General features: G+C 37.6%; 56 pseudogenes; all 56 read left to right on the top strand.

Annotated features, from left to right (window-relative positions):
- The first annotated feature begins 46 nt into the window (after positions 1-46).
- LOC149680789 (5S ribosomal RNA) lies at positions 47-165 on the top strand (annotated as a pseudogene).
- A 137-nt stretch (positions 166-302) lies between these two features.
- LOC149680788 (5S ribosomal RNA) lies at positions 303-405 on the top strand (annotated as a pseudogene).
- A 344-nt stretch (positions 406-749) lies between these two features.
- Positions 750-868, top strand: LOC149680787 (5S ribosomal RNA; annotated as a pseudogene).
- Positions 869-1230: 362 nt separating this feature from the next.
- LOC149680786 (5S ribosomal RNA) lies at positions 1231-1349 on the top strand (annotated as a pseudogene).
- Positions 1350-1712: 363 nt separating this feature from the next.
- Positions 1713-1831, top strand: LOC149680785 (5S ribosomal RNA; annotated as a pseudogene).
- A 358-nt stretch (positions 1832-2189) lies between these two features.
- LOC149680784 (5S ribosomal RNA) lies at positions 2190-2308 on the top strand (annotated as a pseudogene).
- A 139-nt stretch (positions 2309-2447) lies between these two features.
- On the top strand, positions 2448-2550 carry LOC149680783 (5S ribosomal RNA; annotated as a pseudogene).
- A 122-nt stretch (positions 2551-2672) lies between these two features.
- Positions 2673-2791, top strand: LOC149680782 (5S ribosomal RNA; annotated as a pseudogene).
- A 138-nt stretch (positions 2792-2929) lies between these two features.
- Positions 2930-3032, top strand: LOC149680781 (5S ribosomal RNA; annotated as a pseudogene).
- A 122-nt stretch (positions 3033-3154) lies between these two features.
- LOC149680780 (5S ribosomal RNA) lies at positions 3155-3273 on the top strand (annotated as a pseudogene).
- A 364-nt stretch (positions 3274-3637) lies between these two features.
- On the top strand, positions 3638-3756 carry LOC149680779 (5S ribosomal RNA; annotated as a pseudogene).
- Positions 3757-4115: 359 nt separating this feature from the next.
- Positions 4116-4234, top strand: LOC149680778 (5S ribosomal RNA; annotated as a pseudogene).
- A 137-nt stretch (positions 4235-4371) lies between these two features.
- Positions 4372-4474, top strand: LOC149680777 (5S ribosomal RNA; annotated as a pseudogene).
- Positions 4475-4596: 122 nt separating this feature from the next.
- Positions 4597-4715, top strand: LOC149680776 (5S ribosomal RNA; annotated as a pseudogene).
- A 364-nt stretch (positions 4716-5079) lies between these two features.
- LOC149680775 (5S ribosomal RNA) lies at positions 5080-5198 on the top strand (annotated as a pseudogene).
- Positions 5199-5782: 584 nt separating this feature from the next.
- Positions 5783-5901, top strand: LOC149680774 (5S ribosomal RNA; annotated as a pseudogene).
- Positions 5902-6482: 581 nt separating this feature from the next.
- Positions 6483-6601, top strand: LOC149680773 (5S ribosomal RNA; annotated as a pseudogene).
- Positions 6602-7185: 584 nt separating this feature from the next.
- Positions 7186-7304, top strand: LOC149680772 (5S ribosomal RNA; annotated as a pseudogene).
- Positions 7305-7888: 584 nt separating this feature from the next.
- LOC149680771 (5S ribosomal RNA) lies at positions 7889-8007 on the top strand (annotated as a pseudogene).
- A 359-nt stretch (positions 8008-8366) lies between these two features.
- Positions 8367-8485, top strand: LOC149680770 (5S ribosomal RNA; annotated as a pseudogene).
- Positions 8486-8622: 137 nt separating this feature from the next.
- LOC149680769 (5S ribosomal RNA) lies at positions 8623-8725 on the top strand (annotated as a pseudogene).
- A 122-nt stretch (positions 8726-8847) lies between these two features.
- LOC149680768 (5S ribosomal RNA) lies at positions 8848-8966 on the top strand (annotated as a pseudogene).
- Positions 8967-9330: 364 nt separating this feature from the next.
- Positions 9331-9449, top strand: LOC149680767 (5S ribosomal RNA; annotated as a pseudogene).
- A 359-nt stretch (positions 9450-9808) lies between these two features.
- LOC149680766 (5S ribosomal RNA) lies at positions 9809-9911 on the top strand (annotated as a pseudogene).
- Positions 9912-10033: 122 nt separating this feature from the next.
- Positions 10034-10152, top strand: LOC149680765 (5S ribosomal RNA; annotated as a pseudogene).
- A 359-nt stretch (positions 10153-10511) lies between these two features.
- Positions 10512-10630, top strand: LOC149680764 (5S ribosomal RNA; annotated as a pseudogene).
- A 136-nt stretch (positions 10631-10766) lies between these two features.
- On the top strand, positions 10767-10885 carry LOC149680763 (5S ribosomal RNA; annotated as a pseudogene).
- A 364-nt stretch (positions 10886-11249) lies between these two features.
- LOC149680762 (5S ribosomal RNA) lies at positions 11250-11368 on the top strand (annotated as a pseudogene).
- Positions 11369-11727: 359 nt separating this feature from the next.
- On the top strand, positions 11728-11846 carry LOC149680761 (5S ribosomal RNA; annotated as a pseudogene).
- Positions 11847-11983: 137 nt separating this feature from the next.
- Positions 11984-12102, top strand: LOC149680760 (5S ribosomal RNA; annotated as a pseudogene).
- A 137-nt stretch (positions 12103-12239) lies between these two features.
- Positions 12240-12358, top strand: LOC149680759 (5S ribosomal RNA; annotated as a pseudogene).
- Positions 12359-12721: 363 nt separating this feature from the next.
- On the top strand, positions 12722-12840 carry LOC149680758 (5S ribosomal RNA; annotated as a pseudogene).
- Positions 12841-13202: 362 nt separating this feature from the next.
- Positions 13203-13321, top strand: LOC149680757 (5S ribosomal RNA; annotated as a pseudogene).
- Positions 13322-13458: 137 nt separating this feature from the next.
- Positions 13459-13577, top strand: LOC149680756 (5S ribosomal RNA; annotated as a pseudogene).
- A 363-nt stretch (positions 13578-13940) lies between these two features.
- On the top strand, positions 13941-14059 carry LOC149680755 (5S ribosomal RNA; annotated as a pseudogene).
- Positions 14060-14643: 584 nt separating this feature from the next.
- On the top strand, positions 14644-14762 carry LOC149680754 (5S ribosomal RNA; annotated as a pseudogene).
- A 584-nt stretch (positions 14763-15346) lies between these two features.
- Positions 15347-15465, top strand: LOC149680753 (5S ribosomal RNA; annotated as a pseudogene).
- Positions 15466-15824: 359 nt separating this feature from the next.
- Positions 15825-15943, top strand: LOC149680752 (5S ribosomal RNA; annotated as a pseudogene).
- A 137-nt stretch (positions 15944-16080) lies between these two features.
- On the top strand, positions 16081-16183 carry LOC149680751 (5S ribosomal RNA; annotated as a pseudogene).
- A 122-nt stretch (positions 16184-16305) lies between these two features.
- On the top strand, positions 16306-16424 carry LOC149680750 (5S ribosomal RNA; annotated as a pseudogene).
- A 364-nt stretch (positions 16425-16788) lies between these two features.
- On the top strand, positions 16789-16907 carry LOC149680749 (5S ribosomal RNA; annotated as a pseudogene).
- Positions 16908-17266: 359 nt separating this feature from the next.
- On the top strand, positions 17267-17369 carry LOC149680748 (5S ribosomal RNA; annotated as a pseudogene).
- Positions 17370-17491: 122 nt separating this feature from the next.
- Positions 17492-17610, top strand: LOC149680747 (5S ribosomal RNA; annotated as a pseudogene).
- A 359-nt stretch (positions 17611-17969) lies between these two features.
- LOC149680746 (5S ribosomal RNA) lies at positions 17970-18088 on the top strand (annotated as a pseudogene).
- A 137-nt stretch (positions 18089-18225) lies between these two features.
- Positions 18226-18344, top strand: LOC149680745 (5S ribosomal RNA; annotated as a pseudogene).
- Positions 18345-18708: 364 nt separating this feature from the next.
- Positions 18709-18827, top strand: LOC149680744 (5S ribosomal RNA; annotated as a pseudogene).
- A 359-nt stretch (positions 18828-19186) lies between these two features.
- On the top strand, positions 19187-19305 carry LOC149680743 (5S ribosomal RNA; annotated as a pseudogene).
- A 137-nt stretch (positions 19306-19442) lies between these two features.
- LOC149680742 (5S ribosomal RNA) lies at positions 19443-19561 on the top strand (annotated as a pseudogene).
- Positions 19562-19698: 137 nt separating this feature from the next.
- LOC149680741 (5S ribosomal RNA) lies at positions 19699-19817 on the top strand (annotated as a pseudogene).
- Positions 19818-20180: 363 nt separating this feature from the next.
- On the top strand, positions 20181-20299 carry LOC149680740 (5S ribosomal RNA; annotated as a pseudogene).
- Positions 20300-20661: 362 nt separating this feature from the next.
- LOC149680739 (5S ribosomal RNA) lies at positions 20662-20780 on the top strand (annotated as a pseudogene).
- Positions 20781-22847: 2067 nt separating this feature from the next.
- LOC149680738 (5S ribosomal RNA) lies at positions 22848-22966 on the top strand (annotated as a pseudogene).
- A 363-nt stretch (positions 22967-23329) lies between these two features.
- Positions 23330-23448, top strand: LOC149680737 (5S ribosomal RNA; annotated as a pseudogene).
- A 362-nt stretch (positions 23449-23810) lies between these two features.
- On the top strand, positions 23811-23929 carry LOC149680736 (5S ribosomal RNA; annotated as a pseudogene).
- Positions 23930-24066: 137 nt separating this feature from the next.
- Positions 24067-24169, top strand: LOC149680735 (5S ribosomal RNA; annotated as a pseudogene).
- A 122-nt stretch (positions 24170-24291) lies between these two features.
- Positions 24292-24410, top strand: LOC149680734 (5S ribosomal RNA; annotated as a pseudogene).
- Positions 24411-24743: the final 333 nt, after the last annotated feature.

The raw sequence follows: 24743 nt of genomic DNA, 5'->3' as shown, positions 1-24743 counted from the left end.
ATAAAGATGAAAGTTAACTAAATTCAAATTATTAACTAGCACTCTCGGCAACGGCCATATCACGCTGAATACACCGGTTCTCGTCCGATAACCGAAGTTAAGCAGCGTCGAGCGCAGTCATTACTTGGGAGGGAGACCACTTAGGAACACTGCGTGCCGTTGGCTTTTTCACTTTTTTTTCCTCTTTTAAATTTTAATAGATATGAAAAAAGCAAACAGGTTTTCTTTTTGTTATTGTTTTAAAATGATGAAGGTTAATTTGTCTCACTTAATTTAAATTCGAATTATTAACTAGCACTCTCGGCAACGGCCATATCACGCTGAAAACACCGGTTCACGTCCGATCACCGAAGTTAAGCAGCGTCGAGCGCATACAGTACTTGGGAATACTGCGTGCCGTTGGCTTTTTCACTTTTGTTTCCTCCTTTAAATTCCACCAGATATGAAAAAAGCAAACATATCTTCTTTTTGTTATTGTTTTATAAAGATGAAGGTTAATTAAATTCAAATTATTAACTAGCACTCTCGGCAACGGCCATATAACGCTGAAAACACCGGTTTACGTCCGATCACCGAAGTTAAGCAGCTTCGAGCGCATACAGTATTTGGGAATACTGCGTGCAATTTGTTTTTTCACTTTTGTTTCCTCTTTCAAATTCCACCAGATATGAAAAAAGCAAACATATCTTTTTGTTATTGTTTTATAAAGATGAAAGTTAATTAAATTCAAATTATTAACTAGCACTCTCGGCAACGGCCATGTCACGCTGAATACACCGGTTCTCGTCCGATAACCGAAGTTAAGCGGCGTCGAGCGCAGTCACTACTTGGGAGAGAGACCACTTAGGAACACTGCGTGCCGTTGGCTTTTTCACTTTTTTTTCCTCTTTTAAATTTTAATAGATATGAAAAAAGCAAACATGTTGTCTTTTTGTTATTGTTTTAAAATGATGAAGGTTAATTTGTCTCACTTAATTTAAATTCGAATTATTAACTAGCACTCTCGGCAACGGCCATATCACGCTGAAAACACCGGTTGACGTCCGATCACCGAAGTTAAGCAGCGTCGAGCGCATACAGTACTTGGGAATACTGCGTGCCGTTGGCTTTTTCACTTTTGTTTCCTCCTTTAAATTCCACCAGATATGAAAAAAGCAAACATATCTTCTTTTTGTTATTGTTTTATAAAGATGAAGGTTAATTAAATTCAAATTATTAACTAGCACTCTCGGCAACGGCCATATCACGCTGAATACAGCGGTTCTCGTCCGATAACCGATGTTAAGCAGCGTCGAGCGCAGTCAGTACTTGGGAGGGCGACCACTTAGGAACACTGCGTGCCGTTAGCTTTTTCACTTTTTTTTTCCTCTTTTAAATTCCAATAGATATGAAAAAAGCAAACATATTTTCTTTTTGTTATTGTTTTAAAAAGATGAAGGTTAATTTGTCTCACTTAATTTAAATTCGAATTATTAACTAGCACTCTCGGCAACGGCCATATCACGCTGAAAACACCGGTTCACGTCCGATCACCGAAGTTAAGCAGCGTCGAGCGCATACAGTACTTGGGAATACTGCGTGCCGTTTGTTTTTTCACTTTTGTTTCCTCTTTCAAATTCCACCAGATATGAAAAAAGCAAACATATCTTCTTTTTGTTATTGTTTTATAAAGATGAAAGTTAATTAAATTCAAATTATTAACTAGCACTCTCGGCAACGGCCATATCACGCTGAATACACCGGTTCTCGTCCGATAACCGAAGTTAAGCAGCGTCGAGCGCAGTCATTACTTGGGAGGGAGACCACTTAGGAACACTGCGTGCCGTTGGCTTTTTCACTTTTTTTCCTCTTTTAAATTTTAATAGATATGTAAAAAGCAAACAGGTTTTCTTTTTGTTATTGTTTTAAAATGATGAAGGTTAATTTGTCTCACTTAATTTAAATTCGAATTATTAACTAGCACTCTCGGCAACGGCCATATAACGCTGAAAACACCGGTTTACGTTCGATCACCGAATCTAAGCAGCGTCGAGCGCATACAGTATTTGGGAATACTGCGTGCAATTTGTTTTTTCACTTTTGTTTCCTCTTTCAAATTCCACCAGATATGAAAAAAGCAAACATATCTTTTTGTTATTGTTTTATAAAGATGAAAGTTAATTAAATTCAAATTATTAACTAGCACTCTCGGCAACGGCCATATCACGCTGAATACAGCGGTTCTCGTCCGATAACCGAAGTTAAGCAGCGTCGAGCGCAGTCAGTACTTGGGAGGGCGACCACTTAGGAACACTGCGTGCCGTTAGCTTTTTCACTTTTTTTTTCCTCTTTTAAATTCCAATAGATATGAAAAAAAGCAAACATATTTTCTTTTTGTTATTGTTTTAAAATGATGAAGGTTAATTTGTCTCACTCAATTTAAATTCGAATTATTAACTAGCACTCTCGGCAACGGCCATATCACGCTGAAAACACCGGTTCACGTCCGATCACCGAAGTTAAGCAGCGTCGAGCGCATACAGTACTTGGGAATACTGCGTGCCGTTGGCTTTTTCACTTTTGTTTCCTCCTTTAAATTCCACCAGATATGAAAAAAGCAAACATATCTTCTTTTTGTTATTGTTTTATAAAGATGAAGGTTAATTAAATTCAAATTATTAACTACCACTCTCGGCAACGGCCATATCACGCTGAATACAGCGGTTCTCGTCCGATAACCGAAGTTAAGCAGCGTCGAGCGCAGTCAGTACTTGGGAGGGCGACCACTTAGGAACACTGCGTGCCGTTAGCTTTTTCACTTTTTTTTTCCTCTTTTAAATTCCAATAGATATGAAAAAAGCAAACATATTTTCTTTTTGTTATTGTTTTAAAAAGATGAAGGTTAATTTGTCTCACTTAATTTAAATTCGAATTATTAACTAGCATTCTCGGCAACGGCCATATCACGCTGAAAACACCGGTTCACGTCCGATCACCGAAGTTAAGCAGCGTCGAGCGCATACAGTACTTGGGAATACTGCGTGCCGTTGGCTTTTTCACTTTTGTTTCCTCCTTTAAATTCCACCAGATATGAAAAAAGCAAACATATCTTCTTTTTGTTATTGTTTTATAAAGATGAAGGTTAATTAAATTCAAATTATTAACTAGCACTCTCGGCAACGGCCATATCACGCTGAATACAGCGGTTCTCGTCCGATAACCGAAGTTAAGCAGCGTCGAGCGCAGTCAGTACTTGGGAGCGCGACCACTTAGGAACACTGCGTGCCGTTAGCTTTTTCACTTTTTTTTTTCCTCTTTCAAATTCCAATAGATATGAAAAAAGCAAACATATTTTCTTTTTGTTATTGTTTTAAAAAGATGAAGGTTAATTTGTCTCACTTAATTTAAATTCGAATTATTAACTAGCACTCTCGGCAACGGCCATATCACGCTGAAAACACCGGTTCACGTCCGATCACCGAAGTTAAGCAGCGTCGAGCGCATACAGTACTTGGGAATACTGCGTGCCGTTTGTTTTTTCACTTTTGTTTCCTCTTTTAAATTCCACCAGATATGAAAAAAGCAAACATATCTTCTTTTTGTTATTGTTTTATAAAGATGAAAGTTAATTAAATTCAAATTATTAACTAGCACTCTCGGCAACGGCCATATCACGCTGAATACACCGGTTCTCGTCCGATAACCGAAGTTAAGCAGCGTCGAGCGCAGTCATTACTTGGGAGGGAGACCACTTAGGAACACTGCGTGCCGTTGGCTTTTTCACTTTTTTTTCCTCTTTTAAATTTTAATAGATATGTAAAAAGCAAACAGGTTTTCTTTTTGTTATTGTTTTAAAATGATGAAGGTTAATTTGTCTCACTTAATTTAAATTCGAATTATTAACTAGCACTCTCGGCAACGGCCATATAACGCTGAAAACACCGGTTTACGTCCGATCACCGAAGTTAAGCAGCGTCGAGCGCATACAGTATTTGGGAATACTGCGTGCAATTTGTTTTTTCACTTTTGTTTCCTCTTTCAAATTCCACCAGATATGAAAAAAGCAAACATATCTTTTTGTTATTGTTTTATAAAGATGAAAGTTAATTAAATTCAAATTATTAACTAGCACTCTCGGCAACGGCCATATCACGCTGAATACACCGGTTCTCGTCCGATAACCGAAGTTAAGCGGCGTCGAGCGCAGTCACTACTTGGGAGAGAGACCACTTAGGAACACTGCGTGCCGTTGGCTTTTTCACTTTTTTTTCCTCTTTTAAATTTTAATAGATATGAAAAAAGCAAACATGTTTTCTTTTTGTTATTGTTTTAAAATGATGAAGGTTAATTTGTCTCACTTAATTTAAATTCGAATTATTAACTAGCACTCTCGGCAACGGCCATATCACGCTGAAAACACCGGTTCACGTCCGATCACCGAAGTTAAGCAGCGTCGAGCGCATACAGTACTTGGGAATACTGCGTGCAGTTGGCTTTTTCACTTTTGTTTCCTCCTTTAAATTCCACCAGATATGAAAAAAGCAAACATATCTTCTTTTTGTTATTGTTTTATAAAGATGAAGGTTAATTAAATTCAAATTATTAACTAGCACTCTCGGCAACGGCCATATCACGCTGAATAGAGCGGTTCTCGTCCGATAACCGAAGTTAAGCAGCGTCGAGCGCAGTCAGTACTTGGGAGGGCGACCACTTAGGAACACTGCGTGCCGTTAGCTTTTTCACTTTTTTTTTTCCTCTTTTAAATTCCAATAGATATGAAAAAAGCAAACATATTTTCTTTTTGTTATTGTTTTAAAAAGATGAAGGTTAATTTGTCTCACTTAATTTAAATTCGAATTATTAACTAGCACTCTCGGCAACGGCCATATCACGCTGAAAACACCGGTTCACGTCCGATCACCGAAGTTAAGCAGCGTCGAGCGCATACAGTACTTAAGAATACTGCGTGCCGTTTGTTTTTTCACTTTTGTTTCCTCTTTCAAATTCCACCAGATATGAAAAAAGCAAACATATCTTCTTTTTGTTATTGTTTTATAAAGATGAAAGTTAATTAAATTCAAATTATTAACTAGCACTCTCGGCAACGGCCATATCACGCTGAATACACCGGTTCTCGTCCGATAACCGAAGTTAAGCAGCGTCGAGCGCAGTCATTACTTGGGAGGGAGACCACTTAGGAACACTGCGTGCCGTTGGCTTTTTCACTTTTTTTTCCTCTTTTAAATTTTAATAGATATCTAAAAAGCAAACAGGTTTTCTTTTTGTTATTGTTTTAAAATGATGAAGGTAAATTTGTCTCACTTAATTTAAATTCGAATTATTAACTAGCACTCTCGGCAACGGCCATATAACGCTGAAAACACCGGTTTACGTCCGATCACCGAAGTTAAGCAGCGTCGAGCGCATACAGTATTTGGGAATACTGCGTGCAATTTGTTTTTTCACTTTTGTTTCCTCTTTCAAATTCCACCAGATATGAAAAAAGCAAACATATCTTTTTGTTATTGTTTTATAAAGATGAAAGTTAATTAAATTCAAATTATTAACTAGCACTCTCGGCAACGGCCATATCACGCTGAAAACACCGGTTCACGTCCGATCACCGAAGTTAAGCAGCGTCGAGCGCATACAGTACTTGGGAATACTGCGTGCCGTTTGTTTTTTCACTTTTGTTTCCTCTTTTAAATTCCACCAGATATGAAAAAAGCAAACATATCTTCTTTTTGTTATTGTTTTATAAAGATGAAAGTTAATTAAATTCAAATTATTAACTAGCACTCTCGGCAACGGCCATATCACGCTGAATACACCGGTTCTCGTCCGATAACCGAAGTTAAGCAGCGTCGAGCGCAGTCATTACTTGGGAGGGAGACCACTTAGGAACACTGCGTGCCGTTGGCTTTTTCACTTTTTTTTCCTCTTTTAAATTTTAATAGATATGTAAAAAGCAAACAGGTTTTCTTTTTGTTATTGTTTTAAAATGATGAAGGTTAATTTGTCTCACTTAATTTAAATTCGAATTATTAACTAGCACTCTCGGCAACGGCCATATAACGCTGAAAACACCGGTTTACGTCCGATCACCGAAGTTAAGCAGCGTCGAGCGCATACAGTATTTGGGAATACTGCGTGCAATTTGTTTTTTCACTTTTGTTTCCTCTTTCAAATTCCACCAGATATGAAAAAAGCAAACATATCTTTTTGTTATTGTTTTATAAAGATGAAAGTTAATTAAATTCAAATTATTAACTAGCACTCTCGGCAACGGCCATATCACGCTGAAAACACCGGTTCACGTCCGATCACCGAAGTTAAGCAGCGTCGAGCGCATACAGTATTTGGGAATACTGCGTGCAATTTGTTTTTTCACTTTTGTTTCCTCTTTCAAATTCCACCAGATATGAAAAAAGCAAACATATCTTTTTGTTATTGTTTTATAAAGATGAAAGTTAATTAAATTCAAATTATTAACTAGCACTCTCGGCAACGGCCATATCACGCTGAATACACCGGTTCTCGTCCGATAACCGAAGTTAAGCAGCGTCGAGCGCAGTCATTACTTGGGAGGGAGACCACTTAGGAACACTGCGTGCCGTTGGCTTTTTCACTTTTTTTTCCTCTTTTAAATTTTAATAGATATCTAAAAAGCAAACAGGTTTTCTTTTTGTTATTGTTTTAAAATGATGAAGGTAAATTTGTCTCACTTAATTTAAATTCGAATTATTAACTAGCACTCTCGGCAACGGCCATATAACGCTGAAAACACCGGTTTACGTCCGATCACCGAAGTTAAGCAGCGTCGAGCGCATACAGTATTTGGGAATACTGCGTGCAATTTGTTTTTTCACTTTTGTTTCCTCTTTCAAATTCCACCAGATATGAAAAAAGCAAACATATCTTTTTGTTATTGTTTTATAAAGATGAAAGTTAATTAAATTCAAATTATTAACTAGCACTCTCGGCAACGGCCATATCACGCTGAAAACACCGGTTCACGTCCGATCACCGAAGTTAAGCAGCGTCGAGCGCATACAGTACTTGGGAATACTGCGTGCCGTTTGTTTTTTCACTTTTGTTTCCTCTTTTAAATTCCACCAGATATGAAAAAAGCAAACATATCTTCTTTTTGTTATTGTTTTATAAAGATGAAAGTTAATTAAATTCAAATTATTAACTAGCACTCTCGGCAACGGCCATATCACGCTGAATACACCGGTTCTCGTCCGATAACCGAAGTTAAGCAGCGTCGAGCGCAGTCATTACTTGGGAGGGAGACCACTTAGGAACACTGCGTGCCGTTGGCTTTTTCACTTTTTTTTCCTCTTTTAAATTTTAATAGATATGTAAAAAGCAAACAGGTTTTCTTTTTGTTATTGTTTTAAAATGATGAAGGTTAATTTGTCTCACTTAATTTAAATTCGAATTATTAACTAGCACTCTCGGCAACGGCCATATAACGCTGAAAACACCGGTTTACGTCCGATCACCGAAGTTAAGCAGCGTCGAGCGCATACAGTATTTGGGAATACTGCGTGCAATTTGTTTTTTCACTTTTGTTTCCTCTTTCAAATTCCACCAGATATGAAAAAAGCAAACATATCTTTTTGTTATTGTTTTATAAAGATGAAAGTTAATTAAATTCAAATTATTAACTAGCACTCTCGGCAACGGCCATATCACGCTGAAAACACCGGTTCACGTCCGATCACCGAAGTTAAGCAGCGTCGAGCGCATACAGTACTTGGGAATACTGCGTGCCGTTTGTTTTTTCACTTTTGTTTCCTCTTTTAAATTCCACCAGATATGAAAAAAGCAAACATATCTTCTTTTTGTTATTGTTTTATAAAGATGAAAGTTAATTAAATTCAAATTATTAACTAGCACTCTCGGCAACGGCCATATCACGCTGAATACACCGGTTCTCGTCCGATAACCGAAGTTAAGCAGCGTCGAGCGCAGTCATTACTTGGGAGGGAGACCACTTAGGAACACTGCGTGCCGTTGGCTTTTTCACTTTTTTTTCCTCTTTTAAATTTTAATAGATATGTAAAAAGCAAACAGGTTTTCTTTTTGTTATTGTTTTAAAATGATGAAGGTTAATTTGTCTCACTTAATTTAAATTCGAATTATTAACTAGCACTCTCGGCAACGGCCATATAACGCTGAAAACACCGGTTTACGTCCGATCACCGAAGTTAAGCAGCGTCGAGCGCATACAGTATTTGGGAATACTGCGTGCAATTTGTTTTTTCACTTTTGTTTCCTCTTTCAAATTCCACCAGATATGAAAAAAGCAAACATATCTTTTTGTTATTGTTTTATAAAGATGAAAGTTAATTAAATTCAAATTATTAACTAGCACTCTCGGCAACGGCCATATCACGCTGAATACACCGGTTCTCGTCCGATAACCGAAGTTAAGCGGCGTCGAGCGCAGTCACTACTTGGGAGAGAGACCACTTAGGAACACTGCGTGCCGTTGGCTTTTTCACTTTTTTTTCCTCTTTTAAATTTTAATAGATATGAAAAAAGCAAACATGTTTTCTTTTTGTTATTGTTTTAAAATGATGAAGGTTAATTTGTCTCACTTAATTTAAATTCGAATTATTAACTAGCACTCTCGGCAACGGCCATATCACGCTGAAAACACCGGTTCACGTCCGATCACCGAAGTTAAGCAGCGTCGAGCGCATACAGTACTTGGGAATACTGCGTGCCGTTGGCTTTTTCACTTTTGTTTCCTCCTTTAAATTCCACCAGATATGAAAAAAGCAAACATATCTTCTTTTTGTTATTGTTTTATAAAGATGAAGGTTAATTAAATTCAAATTATTAACTAGCACTCTCGGCAACGGCCATATCACGCTGAATAGAGCGGTTCTCGTCCGATAACCGAAGTTAAGCAGCGTCGAGCGCAGTCAGTACTTGGGAGGGCGACCACTTAGGAACACTGCGTGCCGTTAGCTTTTTCACTTTTTTTTTTCCTCTTTTAAATTCCAATAGATATGAAAAAAGCAAACATATTTTCTTTTTGTTATTGTTTTAAAAAGATGAAGGTTAATTTGTCTCACTTAATTTAAATTCGAATTATTAACTAGCACTCTCGGCAACGGCCATATCACGCTGAAAACACCGGTTCACGTCCGATCACCGAAGTTGAGCAGCGTCGAGCGCATACAGTACTTAAGAATACTGCGTGCCGTTTGTTTTTTCACTTTTGTTTCCTCTTTCAAATTCCACCAGATATGAAAAAAGCAAACATATCTTCTTTTTGTTATTGTTTTATAAAGATGAAAGTTAATTAAATTCAAATTATTAACTAGCACTCTCGGCAACGGCCATATCACGCTGAATACACCGGTTCTCGTCCGATAACCGAAGTTAAGCAGCGTCGAGCGCAGTCATTACTTGGGAGGGAGACCACTTAGGAACACTGCGTGCCGTTGGCTTTTTCACTTTTTTTTCCTCTTTTAAATTTTAATAGATATCTAAAAAGCAAACAGGTTTTCTTTTTGTTATTGTTTTAAAATGATGAAGGTAAATTTGTCTCACTTAATTTAAATTCGAATTATTAACTAGCACTCTCGGCAACGGCCATATAACGCTGAAAACACCGGTTTACGTCCGATCACCGAAGTTAAGCAGCGTCGAGCGCATACAGTATTTGGGAATACTGCGTGCAATTTGTTTTTTCACTTTTGTTTCCTCTTTCAAATTCCACCAGATATGAAAAAAGCAAACATATCTTTTTGTTATTGTTTTATAAAGATGAAAGTTAATTAAATTCAAATTATTAACTAGCACTCTCGGCAACGGCCATATCACGCTGAAAACACCGGTTCACGTCCGATCACCGAAGTTAAGCAGCGTCGAGCGCATACAGTACTTGGGAATACTGCGTGCCGTTGGCTTTTTCACTTTTGTTTCCTCCTTTAAATTCCACCAGATATGAAAAAAGCAAACATATCTTCTTTTTGTTATTGTTTTATAAAGATGAAGGTTAATTAAATTCAAATTATTAACTAGCACTCTCGGCAACGGCCATATCACGCTGAATACACCGGTTCTCGTCCGATAACCGAAGTTAAGCAGCCTCGAGCGCAGTCATTACTTGGGAGGGAGACCACTTAGGAACACTGCGTGCCGTTGGCTTTTTCACTTTTTTTTCCTCTTTTAAATTTTAATAGATATGTAAAAAGCAAACAGGTTTTCTTTTTGTTATTGTTTTAAAATGATGAAGCTTAATTTGTCTCACTTAATTTAAATTCGAATTATTAACTAGCACTCTCGGCAACGGCCATATAACGCTGAAAACACCGGTTTACGTCCGATCACCGAAGTTAAGCAGCGTCGAGCGCATACAGTATTTGGGAATACTGCGTGCAATTTGTTTTTTCACTTTTGTTTCCTCTTTCAAATTCCACCAGATATGAAAAAAGCAAACATATCTTTTTGTTATTGTTTTATAAAGATGAAAGTTAATTAAATTCAAATTATTAACTAGCACTCTCGGCAACGGCCATATCACGCTGAATACACCGGTTCTCGTCCGACAACCGAAGTTAAGCGGCGTCGAGCGCAGTCACTACTTGGGAGAGAGACCACTTAGGAACACTGCGTGCCGTTGGCTTTTTCACTTTTTTTCCTCTTTTAAATTTTAATAGATATGAAAAAAGCAAACATGTTTTCTTTTTGTTATTGTTTTAAAATGATGAAGGTTAATTTGTCTCACTTAATTTAAATTCGAATTATTAACTAGCACTCTCGGCAACGGCCATATCACGCTGAAAACACCGGTTCACGTCCGATAACCGAAGTTAAGCAGCGTCGAGCGCAGTCAGTACTTGGGAGGGCGACCACTTAGGAACACTGCGTGCCGTTAGCTTTTTCACTTTTTTTTTTCCTCTTTTAAATTCCAATAGATATGAAAAAAGCAAACATATTTTCTTTTTGTTATTGTTTTAAAAAGATGAAGGTTAATTTGTCTCACTTAATTTAAATTCGAATTATTAACTAGCACTCTCGGCAACGGCCATATCACGCTGAAAACACCGGTTCACGTCCGATCACCGAAGTTAAGCAGCGTCGAGCGCATACAGTACTTGGGAATACTGCGTGCCGTTTGTTTTTTCACTTTTGTTTCCTCTTTCAAATTCCACCAGATATGAAAAAAGCAAACATATCTTCTTTTTGTTATTGTTTTATAAAGATGAAAGTTAATTAAATTCAAATTATTAACTAGCACTCTCGGCAACGGCCATATCACGCTGAATACACCGGTTCTCGTCCGATAACCGAAGTTAAGCAGCGTCGAGCGCAGTCATTACTTGGGAGGGAGACCACTTAGGAACACTGCGTGCCGTTGGCTTTTTCACTTTTTTTTCCTCTTTTAAATTTTAATAGATATGTAAAAAGCAAACAGGTTTTCTTTTTGTTATTGTTTTAAAATGATGAAGGTTAATTTGTCTCACTTAATTTAAATTCGAATTATTAACTAGCACTCTCGGCAACGGCCATATAACGCTGAAAACACCGGTTTACGTCCGATCACCGAAGTTAAGCAGTGTCGAGCGCATACAGTATTTGGGAATACTGCGTGCAATTTGTTTTTTCACTTTTGTTTCCTCTTTCAAATTCCACCAGATATGAAAAAAGCAAACATATCTTTTTGTTATTGTTTTATAAAGATGAAAGTTAATTAAATTCAAATTATTAACTAGCACTCTCGGCAACGGTCATATCAAGCTGAATACACCGATTCTCGTCCCATAACCGAAGTTAAGCAGCGTCGAGCGCAGTCATTACTTGGGAGGGAGACCACTTAGGAACACTGCGTGCCGTTGGCTTTTTCACTTTTTTTTCCTCTTTTAAATTTTAATAGATATGTAAAAAGCAAACAGGTTTTCTTTTTGTTATTGTTTTAAAATGATGAAGGTTAATTTGTCTCACTTAATTTAAATTCGAATTATTAACTAGCACTCTCGGCAACGGCCATATCACGCTGAAAACACCGGTTCACGTCCGATCACCGAAGTTAAGCAGCGTCGAGCGCAGTCATTACTTGGGAGGGAGACCACTTAGGAACACTGCGTGCCGTTGGCTTTTTCACTTTTTTTTCGTCTTTTAAATTTTAATAGATATGTAAAAAGCAAACAGGTTTTCTTTTTGTTATTGTTTTAAAATGATGAAGGTTAATTTGTCTCACTTAATTTAAATTCGAATTATTAACTAGCACTCTCGGCAACGGCCATATCACGCTGAAAACACCGGTTCACGTCCGATCACCGAAGTTAAGCAGCGTCGAGCGCAGTCATTACTTGGGAGGGAGACCACTTAGGAACACTGCGTGCCGTTGGCTTTTTCACTTTTTTTTCCTCTTTTAAATTTTAATAGATATGTAAAAAGCAAACAGGTTTTCTTTTTGTTATTGTTTTAAAATGATGAAGGTTAATTTGTCTCACTTAATTTAAATTCGAATTATTAACTAGCACTCTCGGCAACGGCCATATCACGATGAAAACACCGGTTCACGTCCGATCACCGAAGTTAAGCAGCGTCGAGCGCATACAGTGCTTGGGAATACTGCGTGCCGTTGGATTTTTCACTTTTGTTTCCTCTTTCAAATTCCACCAGATATGAAAAAAGCAAACATGTCTTCTTTTTTGTTATTGTTTTATAAAGATGAAAGTTAATTAAATTCAAATTATTAACTAACACTCTCGGCAACGGCCATATCAAGCTGAATACACCGATTCTCGTCCCATAACCGAAGTTAAGCAGCGTCGAGCGCAGTCATTACTTGGGAGGGAGACCACTTAGGAACACTGCGTGCCGTTGGCTTTTTCACTTTTTTTTCCTCTTTTAAATTTTAATAGATATGTAAAAAGCAAACAGGTTTTCTTTTTGTTATTGTTTTAAAATGATGAAGGTTAATTTGTCTCACTTAATTTAAATTCGAATTATTAACTAGCACTCTCGGCAACGGCCATATCACGCTGAAAACACCGGTTCACGTCCGATCACCGAAGTTAAGCAGCGTCGAGCGCATACAGTACTTGGGAATACTGCGTGCCGTTTGTTTTTTCACTTTTGTTTCCTCTTTCAAATTCCACCAGATATGAAAAAAGCAAACATATCTTCTTTTTGTTATTGTTTTATAAAGATGAAAGTTAATTAAATTCAAATTATTAACTAGCACTCTCGGCAACGGCCATATCACGCTGAAAACACCGGTTCACGTCCGATCACCGAAGTTAAGCAGCGTCGAGCGCAGTCATTACTTGGGAGGGAGACCACTTAGGAACACTGCGTGCCGTTGGCTTTTTCACTTTTTTTTCGTCTTTTAAATTTTAATAGATATGTAAAAAGCAAACAGGTTTTCTTTTTGTTATTGTTTTAAAATGATGAAGGTTAATTTGTCTCACTTAATTTAAATTCGAATTATTAACTAGCACTCTCGGCAACGGCCATATCACGCTGAAAACACCGGTTCACGTCCGATCACCGAAGTTAAGCAGCGTCGAGCGCAGTCATTACTTGGGAGGGAGACCACTTAGGAACACTGCGTGCCGTTGGCTTTTTCACTTTTTTTTCCTCTTTTAAATTTTAATAGATATGTAAAAAGCAAACAGGTTTTCTTTTTGTTATTGTTTTAAAATGATGAAGGTTAATTTGTCTCACTTAATTTAAATTCGAATTATTAACTAGCACTCTCGGCAACGGCCATATCACGATGAAAACACCGGTTCACGTCCGATCACCGAAGTTAAGCAGCGTCGAGCGCATACAGTGCTTGGGAATACTGCGTGCCGTTGGATTTTTCACTTTTGTTTCCTCTTTCAAATTCCACCAGATATGAAAAAAGCAAACATGTCTTCTTTTTTGTTATTGTTTTATAAAGATGAAAGTTAATTAAATTCAAATTATTAACTAACACTCTCGGCAACGGCCATATCAAGCTGAATACACCGATTCTCGTCCCATAACCGAAGTTAAGCAGCGTCGAGCGCAGTCATTACTTGGGAGGGAGACCACTTAGGAACACTGCGTGCCGTTGGCTTTTTCACTTTTTTTTCCTCTTTTAAATTTTAATAGATATCTAAAAAGCAAACAGGTTTTCTTTTTGTTATTGTTTTAAAATGATGAAGGTAAATTTGTCTCACTTAATTTAAATTCGAATTATTAACTAGCACTCTCGGCAACGGCCATATAACGCTGAAAACACCGGTTTACGTCCGATCACCGAAGTTAAGCAGCGTCGAGCGCATACAGTATTTGGGAATACTGCGTGCAATTTGTTTTTTCACTTTTGTTTCCTCTTTCAAATTCCACCAGATATGAAAAAAGCAAACATATCTTTTTGTTATTGTTTTATAAAGATGAAAGTTAATTAAATTCAAATTATTAACTAGCACTCTCGGCAACGGCCATATCACGCTGAAAACACCGGTTCACGTCCGATCACCGAAGTTAAGCAGCGTCGAGCGCATACAGTACTTGGGAATACTGCGTGCCGTTTGTTTTTTCACTTTTGTTTCCTCTTTTAAATTCCACCAGATATGAAAAAAGCAAACATATCTTCTTTTTGTTATTGTTTTATAAAGATGAAAGTTAATTAAATTCAAATTATTAACTAGCACTCTCGGCAACGGCCATATCACGCTGAATACACCGGTTCTCGTCCGATAACCGAAGTTAAGCAGCGTCGAGCGCAGTCATTACTTGGGAGGGAGACCACTTAGGAACACTGCGTGCCGTTGGCTTTTTCACTTTTTTTTCCTCTTTTAAATTTTAATAGATATGTAAAAAGCAAACAGGTTTTCTTTTTGTTATTGTTTTAAAATGATGAAGGTTAATTTGTCTCACTTAATTTAAATTCGAATTATTAACTAGCACTCTCGGCAACGGCCATATAACGCTGAAAACACCGGTTTACGTCCGATCACCGAAGTTAAGCAGCGTCGAGCGCATACAGTATTTGGGAATACTGCGTGCAATTTGTTTTTTCACTTTTGTTTCCTCTTTCAAATTCCACCAGATATGAAAAAAGCAAACATATCTTTTTGTTATTGTTTTATAAAGATGAAAGTTAATTAAATTCAAATTATTAACTAGCACTCTCGGCAACGGCCATATCACGCTGAAAACACCGGTTCACGTCCGATCACCGAAGTTAAGCAGCGTCGAGCGCATACAGTACTTGGGAATACTGCGTGCCGTTTGTTTTTTCACTTTTGTTTCCTCTTTTAAATTCCACCAGATATGAAAAAAGCAAACATATCTTCTTTTTGTTATTGTTTTATAAAGATGAAAGTTAATTAAATTCAAATTATTAACTAGCACTCTCGGCAACGGCCATATCACGCTGAATACACCGGTTCTCGTCCGATAACCGAAGTTAAGCAGCGTCGAGCGCAGTCATTACTTGGGAGGGAGACCACTTAGGAACACTGCGTGCCGTTGGCTTTTTCACTTTTTTTTCCTCTTTTAAATTTTAATAGATATGTAAAAAGCAAACAGGTTTTCTTTTTGTTATTGTTTTAAAATGATGAAGGTTAATTTGTCTCACTTAATTTAAATTCGAATTATTAACTAGCACTCTCGGCAACGGCCATATAACGCTGAAAACACCGGTTTACGTCCGATCACCGAAGTTAAGCAGCGTCGAGCGCATACAGTATTTGGGAATACTGCGTGCAATTTGTTTTTTCACTTTTGTTTCCTCTTTCAAATTCCACCAGATATGAAAAAAGCAAACATATCTTTTTGTTATTGTTTTATAAAGATGAAAGTTAATTAAATTCAAATTATTAACTAGCACTCTCGGCAACGGCCATATCACGCTGAATACACCGGTTCTCGTCCGATAACCGAAGTTAAGCGGCGTCGAGCGCAGTCACTACTTGGGAGAGAGACCACTTAGGAACACTGCGTGCCGTTGGCTTTTTCACTTTTTTTTCCTCTTTTAAATTTTAATAGATATGAAAAAAGCAAACATGTTTTCTTTTTGTTATTGTTTTAAAATGATGAAGGTTAATTTGTCTCACTTAATTTAAATTCGAATTATTAACTAGCACTCTCGGCAACGGCCATATCACGCTGAAAACACCGGTTCACGTCCGATCACCGAAGTTAAGCAGCGTCGAGCGCATACAGTACTTGGGAATACTGCGTGCCGTTGGCTTTTTCACTTTTGTTTCCTCCTTTAAATTCCACCAGATATGAAAAAAGCAAACATATCTTCTTTTTGTTATTGTTTTATAAAGATGAAGGTTAATTAAATTCAAATTATTAACTAGCACTCTCGGCAACGGCCATATCACGCTGAATAGAGCGGTTCTCGTCCGATAACCGAAGTTAAGCAGCGTCGAGCGCAGTCAGTACTTGGGAGGGCGACCACTTAGGAACACTGCGTGCCGTTAGCTTTTTCACTTTTTTTTTTCCTCTTTTAAATTCCAATAGATATGAAAAAATCAAACATATTTTCTTTTTGTTATTGTTTTAAAAAGATGAAGGTTAATTTGTCTCACTTAATTTAAATTCGAATTATTAACTAGCACTCTCGGCAACGGCCATATCACGCTGAAAACACCGGTTCACGTCCGATCACCGAAGTTGAGCAGCGTCGAGCGCATACAGTACTTAAGAATACTGCGTGCCGTTTGTTTTTTCACTTTTGTTTCCTCTTTCAAATTCCACCAGATATGAAAAAAGCAAACATATCTTCTTTTTGTTATTGTTTTATAAAGATGAAAGTTAATTAAATTCAAATTATTAACTAGCACTCTCGGCAACGGCCATATCACGCTGAATACACCGGTTCTCGTCCGATAACCGAAGTTAAGCAGCGTCGAGCGCAGTCATTACTTGGGAGGGAGACCACTTAGGAACACTGCGTGCCGTTGGCTTTTTCACTTTTTTTTCCTCTTTTAAATTTTAATAGATATCTAAAAAGCAAACAGGTTTTCTTTTTGTTATTGTTTTAAAATGATGAAGGTAAATTTGTCTCACTTAATTTAAATTCGAATTATTAACTAGCACTCTCGGCAACGGCCATATAACGCTGAAAACACCGGTTTACGTCCGATCACCGAAGTTAAGCAGCGTCGAGCGCATACAGTATTTGGGAATACTGCGTGCAATTTGTTTTTTCACTTTTGTTTCCTCTTTCAAATTCCACCAGATATGAAAAAAGCAAACATATCTTTTTGTTATTGTTTTATAAAGATGAAAGTTAATTAAATTCAAATTATTAACTAGCACTCTCGGCAACGGCCATATCACGCTGAAAACACCGGTTCACGTCCGATCACCGAAGTTAAGCAGCGTCGAGCGCATACAGTACTTGGGAATACTGCGTGCCGTTGGCTTTTTCACTTTTGTTTCCTCCTTTAAATTCCACCAGATATGAAAAAAGCAAACATATCTTCTTTTTGTTATTGTTTTATAAAGATGAAGGTTAATTAAATTCAAATTATTAACTAGCACTCTCGGCAACGGCCATATCACGCTGAATACACCGGTTCTCGTCCGATAACCGAAGTTAAGCAGCCTCGAGCGCAGTCATTACTTGGGAGGGAGACCACTTAGGAACACTGCGTGCCGTTGGCTTTTTCACTTTTTTTTCCTCTTTTAAATTTTAATAGATATGTAAAAAGCAAACAGGTTTTCTTTTTGTTATTGTTTTAAAATGATGAAGCTTAATTTGTCTCACTTAATTTAAATTCGAATTATTAACTAGCACTCTCGGCAACGGCCATATAACGCTGAAAACACCGGTTTACGTCCGATCACCGAAGTTAAGCAGCGTCGAGCGCATACAGTATTTGGGAATACTGCGTGCAATTTGTTTTTTCACTTTTGTTTCCTCTTTCAAATTCCACCAGATATGAAAAAAGCAAACATATCTTTTTGTTATTGTTTTATAAAGATGAAAGTTAATTAAATTCAAATTATTAACTAGCACTCTCGGCAACGGCCATATCACGCTGAATACACCGGTTCTCGTCCGACAACCGAAGTTAAGCGGCGTCGAGCGCAGTCACTACTTGGGAGAGAGACCACTTAGGAACACTGCGTGCCGTTGGCTTTTTCACTTTTTTTTCCTCTTTTAAATTTTAATAGATATGAAAAAAGCAAACATGTTTTCTTTTTGTTATTGTTTTAAAATGATGAAGGTTAATTTGTCTCACTTAATTTAAATTCGAATTATTAACTAGCACTCTCGGCAACGGCCATATCACGCTGAAAACACCGGTTCACGTCCGATAACCGAAGTTAAGCAGCGTCGAGCGCAGTCAGTACTTGGGAGGGCGACCACTTAGGAACACTGCGTGCCGTTAGCTTTTTCACTTTTTTTTTTCCTCTTTTAAATTCCAATAGATATGAAAAAAGCAAACATATTTTCTTTTTGTTATTGTTTTAAAAAGATGAAGGTTAATTTGTCTCACTTAATTTAAATTCGAATTATTAACTAGCACTCTCGGCAACGGCCATATCACGCTGAAAACACCGGTTCACGTCCGATCACCGAAGTTAAGCAGCGTCGAGCGCATACAGTACTTGGGAATACTGCGTGCCGTTTGTTTTTTCACTTTTGTTTCCTCTTTCAAATTCCACCAGATATGAAAAAAGCAAACATATCTTCTTTTTGTTATTGTTTTATAAAGATGAAAGTTAATTAAATTCAAATTATTAACTAGCACTCTCGGCAACGGCCATATCACGCTGAATACACCGGTTCTCGTCCGATAACCGAAGTTAAGCAGCGTCGAGCGCAGTCATTACTTGGGAGGGAGACCACTTAGGAACACTGCGTGCCGTTGGCTTTTTCACTTTTTTTTCCTCTTTTAAATTTTAATAGATATGTAAAAAGCAAACAGGTTTTCTTTTTGTTATTGTTTTAAAATGATGAAGGTTAATTTGTCTCACTTAATTTAAATTCGAATTATTAACTAGCACTCTCGGCAACGGCCATATAACGCTGAAAACACCGGTTTACGTCCGATCACCGAAGTTAAGCAGTGTCGAGCGCATACAGTATTTGGGAATACTGCGTGCAATTTGTTTTTTCACTTTTGTTTCCTCTTTCAAATTCCACCAGATATGAAAAAAGCAAACATATCTTTTTGTTATTGTTTTATAAAGATGAAAGTTAATTAAATTCAAATTATTAACTAGCACTCTCGGCAACGGTCATATCAAGCTGAATACACCGATTCTCGTCCCATAACCGAAGTTAAGCAGCGTCGAGCGCAGTCATTACTTGGGAGGGAGACCACTTAGGAACACTGCGTGCCGTTGGCTTTTTCACTTTTTTTTCCTCTTTTAAATTTTAATAGATATGTAAAAAGCAAACAGGTTTTCTTTTTGTTATTGTTTTAAAATGATGAAGGTTAATTTGTCTCACTTAATTTAAATTCGAATTATTAACTAGCACTCTCGGCAACGGCCATATCACGCTGAAAACACCGGTTCACGTCCGATCACCGAAGTTAAGCAGCGTCGAGCGCAGTCATTACTTGGGAGGGAGACCACTTAGGAACACTGCGTGCCGTTGGCTTTTTCACTTTTTTTTCGTCTTTTAAATTTTAATAGATATGTAAAAAGCAAACAGGTTTTCTTTTTGTTATTGTTTTAAAATGATGAAGGTTAATTTGTCTCACTTAATTTAAATTCGAATTATTAACTAGCACTCTCGGCAACGGCCATATCACGCTGAAAACACCGGTTCACGTCCGATCACCGAAGTTAAGCAGCGTCGAGCGCAGTCATTACTTGGGAGAGAGACCACTTAGGAACACTGCGTGCCGTTGGCTTTTTCACTTTTTTTTCCTCTTTTAAATTTTAATAGATATGTAAAAAGCAAACAGGTTTTCTTTTTGTTATTGTTTTAAAATGATGAAGGTTAATTTGTCTCACTTAATTTAAATTCGAATTATTAACTAGCACTCTCGGCAACGGCCATATCACGATGAAAACACCGGTTCACGTCCGATCACCGAAGTTAAGCAGCGTCGAGCGCATACAGTGCTTGGGAATACTGCGTGCCGTTGGATTTTTCACTTTTGTTTCCTCTTTCAAATTCCACCAGATATGAAAAAAGCAAACATGTCTTCTTTTTTGTTATTGTTTTATAAAGATGAAAGTTAATTAAATTCAAATTATTAACTAACACTCTCGGCAACGGCCATATCAAGCTGAATACACCGATTCTCGTCCCATAACCGAAGTTAAGCAGCGTCGAGCGCAGTCATTACTTGGGAGGGAGACCACTTAGGAACACTGCGTGCCGTTGGCTTTTTCACTTTTTTTTCCTCTTTTAAATTTTAATAGATATGTAAAAAGCAAACAGGTTTTCTTTTTGTTATTGTTTTAAAATGATGAAGGTTAATTTGTCTCACTTAATTTAAATTCGAATTATTAACTAGCACTCTCGGCAACGGCCATATCACGCTGAAAACACCGGTTCACGTCCGATCACCGAAGTTAAGCAGCGTCGAGCGCATACAGTACTTGGGAATACTGCGTGCCGTTTGTTTTTTCACTTTTGTTTCCTCTTTCAAATTCCACCAGATATGAAAAAAGCAAACATATCTTCTTTTTGTTATTGTTTTATAAAGATGAAAGTTAATTAAATTCAAATTATTAACTAGCACTCTCGGCAACGGCCATATCACGCTGAAAACACCGGTTCACGTCCGATCACCGAAGTTAAGCAGCGTCGAGCGCAGTCATTACTTGGGAGGGAGACCACTTAGGAACACTGCGTGCCGTTGGCTTTTTCACTTTTTTTTCGTCTTTTAAATTTTAATAGATATGTAAAAAGCAAACAGGTTTTCTTTTTACCTCTCCGAGTGACGTATGTCACGGAGAGGTTCTAATTTCGACGTGTGTGTGTGTGTGTGTGTGTGTGTGTGTGTGTGTGTGTGTGTGTCTGTCTGTGTGTCTGTGTGTCTGTTGTTACACCCACGTGACCGCGTTCGCAGTTTCCAAATCGGAGCAAACGTGTTCGCCATTTCCGAACTGCTTTCACAGTCACGGAAATGGCTCCTCTACTTGAGTTCTCACACCACCATCTTCTGGTCTTTGTCCATCCCACACGGACACCAGTCTGTACATACTGGCTTCAAATCACCACCATCTTTTGATCTTCGTCCATCCCACATGGACACCAGTCTGTACGTACTGGCTTCTAATCACCACCATCTTCTGGTCTTCGTCCATTCCACTTGGACACCAGTCTGTACATACTGGCTTCTAATCACCACCATCTTCTGGTCTTTGTCCATCCCACTTGGACACCAGTCTGTACATTCTGGCTTCTAAACACCACCATCTACTGGTCTTCCGTCTATTCCACATAGACACCAATCTGTCTCATTGGCTTCTACTCCATTATCATCGTTTGGTTTTAGGATATACGCGGCGATCAGCTAGGGTTACGAGAAACGTCTAGCCTCCCTAAGGTGGGATCGCCACCAAAGGTTTTCGCAATTGCGCTTTTTCCTTACTATTATAATGGAAACGAATCGTATATATACCCCAAAATTTGAAGAAAGCGGGCAAGAGGGGTACCCTTCACTCTAAACGTCAATATTAGCAAAGTTTGAGATGATAATAGGTATAACTTTATTTTAAACGATTTAACTATTATTAATGTTAATTATTGAAGATTAAAATAATTAAAAATAATTATATTTATTTAAATATTAAAGATAATCTTGTTTCTCAACTCAAAATTAATACGGAAAGAGTTAAAAAGCAGTCTATGTTTTTGTCTGTGTGTGTCCGTCCATTGTTACACTAGTGCGTCGCGTTAGCGGTTAGCCTTGTGTTGATGTGTTAAGAAATCATACAGAACCTTAATATTCCCTTTTTCCATAATAAAAAGTGAATATGTGGAAGTATTTTTCGTAATTATGATGCATTTAGTACTTTTGTAGCTTTAAAGCTCTGTTTCATTTTGATATTCCAAAGATTTTTCTTAATATTGTTATTTGAAATGGCTGTTTATATATTACTTAAGCTATAATACATCTGTATATAGAATAATCCTTGGTTTAATTATTTCATCAAGAAAATTAAGACCTGGACTCCGGCGGGTATATAAAGTATCATCCGTAATAGGCTTAATGAAACAAAGAGTAAATAATTGAGGCCTGAGGTGAAGTAAACTTTGGTCTTTGATTTTCGTGTCTGAAATGAAGAGACATCAACGGTTCAGAGTGAGCCGAAAGTTAAATACACTATTAAATAATCAGGTTAAGATTTTATAATAGAAGAAAAGATTATGGTGGCATTTAGAATAGTAAAAGGGCTAATGGTAAACGGGTAGTAGCTACAGGCATTTTATTCTCTTTATGGAGCGCATTGACTATTAGTGCGTCTAGCTACAATTTAGCTTTGGTGTTATTTATCGTTAACATTCATGTTGGCAAACTAAGAATATTGTTGAGGTGAGACGAGACGATAGTGTTTACACTGCAAACCAGTTGTGAATGTAGCTATCAGAATATACGGTAAACAGCTGAAGCGAAGACTTCATTTCCTGATCTTTTCCCCATTGACTGATATCCATGTGTCCAAGATTTATCCTTATTGGATTTAAAATGTCGTCTGCTTTACTGTATTATTCGCTATGCTTGGAATACTGCTTCAATATTTCGTAAATTTTTACTTCAAAAAAGAGAAATAATTCCATATCTAGGTAAATAAGTTTGTAGTAGTAGACCTCTTGACTCGGAGAGGTAATATTTTGGTTTTCCCAACTTGTTGTTATTGTTTTAAAATGATGAAGGTTAATTTGTCTCACTTAATTTAAATTCGAATTATTAACTAGCACTCTCGGCAACGGCCATATCACGCTGAAAACACCGGTTCACGTCCGATCACCGAAGTTAAGCAGCGTCGAGCGCAGTCATTACTTGGGAGGGAGACCACTTAGGAACACTGCGTGCCGTTGGCTTTTTCACTTTTTTTTCCTCTTTTAAATTTTAATAGATATGTAAAAAGCAAACAGGTTTTCTTTTTGTTATTGTTTTAAAATGATGAAGGTTAATTTGTCTCACTTAATTTAAATTCGAATTATTAACTAGCACTCTCGGCAACGGCCATATCACGATGAAAACACCGGTTCACGTCCGATCACCGAAGTTAAGCAGCGTCGAGCGCATACAGTGCTTGGGAATACTGCGTGCCGTTGGATTTTTCACTTTTGTTTCCTCTTTCAAATTCCACCAGATATGAAAAAAGCAAACATGTCTTCTTTTTTGTTATTGTTTTATAAAGATGAAAGTTAATTAAATTCAAATTATTAACTAACACTCTCGGCAACGGCCATATCAAGCTGAATACACCGATTCTCGTCCCATAACCGAAGTTAAGCAGCGTCGAGCGCAGTCATTACTTGGGAGGGAGACCACTTAGGAACACTGCGTGCCGTTGGCTTTTTCACTTTTTTTTCCTCTTTTAAATTTTAATAGATATGTAAAAAGCAAACAGGTTTTCTTTTTGTTATTGTTTTAAAATGATGAAGGTTAATTTGTCTCACTTAATTTAAATTCGAATTATTAACTAGCACTCTCGGCAACGGCCATATCACGCTGAAAACACCGGTTCACGTCCGATCACCGAAGTTAAGCAGCGTCGAGCGCATACAGTACTTGGGAATACTGCGTGCCGTTTGTTTTTTCACTTTTGTTTCCTCTTTCAAATTCCACCAGATATGAAAAAAGCAAACATATCTTCTTTTTGTTATTGTTTTATAAAGATGAAAGTTAATTAAATTCAAATTATTAACTAGCACTCTCGGCAACGGCCATATCACGCTGAATACACCGGTTCTCGTCCGATAACCGCAGTTAAGCAGCGTCGAGCGCAGTCACTACTTGGGAGGGAGACCACTTAGGAACACTGCGTGCCGTTGACTTTTTCACTTTTTTTTCCTCTTTTAAATTTTAATAGATATTAAAAAAGCAAACATGTTTTCTTTTTGTTATTGTTTTAAAATGATGAAGGTTAATTTGTCTCACTTAATTTAAATTCGAATTATTAACTAGCACTCTCGGTAACGGCCATATCACGCTGAAAACACCGGTTCACGTCCGATCACCGAAGTTAAGCAGCGTCGAGCGCATACAGTACTTGGGAATACTGCGTGCCGTTGGCTTTTTCACTTTTGTTTCCTCCTTTAAATTCCACCAGTTATGAAAAAAGCAAACATATCTTCTTTTTGTTATTGTTTTATAAAGATGAAGGTTAATTAAATTCAAATTATTAACTAGCACTCTCGGCAACGGCCATATCACGCTGAATACACCGGTTCTCGTCCGATAACCGAAGTTAAGCAGCGTCGAGCGCAGTCAGTACTTGGGAGGGCGACCACTTAGGAACACTGCGTGCCGTTAGCTTTTTCACTTTTTTTTCCTCTTTTAAATTCCAATAGATATGAAAAAAGCAAACATATTTTCTGTTTGTTATTGTTTTAAAAAGATGAAGGTTAATTTGTCTCACTTAATTTAAATTCGAATTATTAACTAGCACTCTCGGCAACGGCCATATCACGCTAAAAACACCGGTTCAGGTCCGATCACCGAAGTTAAGCAATACGTGAACAAACAAACCCCTCCATAGAAAATGCATTAGACTATACTTTGCAGGCTCGTAACTCTGTTTCTACTGGAGATACGGGGATGTCCTTTGAGTATGTTATAGTCCAATTTGTCCCCCATCTAACCATACTA

The sequence above is a fragment of the Phalangium opilio genome, unplaced genomic scaffold (genome assembly GCF_054372755.1).
Source record: "Phalangium opilio isolate 3A_F unplaced genomic scaffold, DU_Popi_V2 ptg000039l_2, whole genome shotgun sequence".
In the NCBI taxonomy this organism is placed as follows: Eukaryota; Metazoa; Arthropoda; class Arachnida; order Opiliones; family Phalangiidae; genus Phalangium; species Phalangium opilio.
The sequence above is the reverse complement of the archived record's forward strand: the minus strand, read 5'-3'. Positions and strand labels throughout refer to the sequence as shown.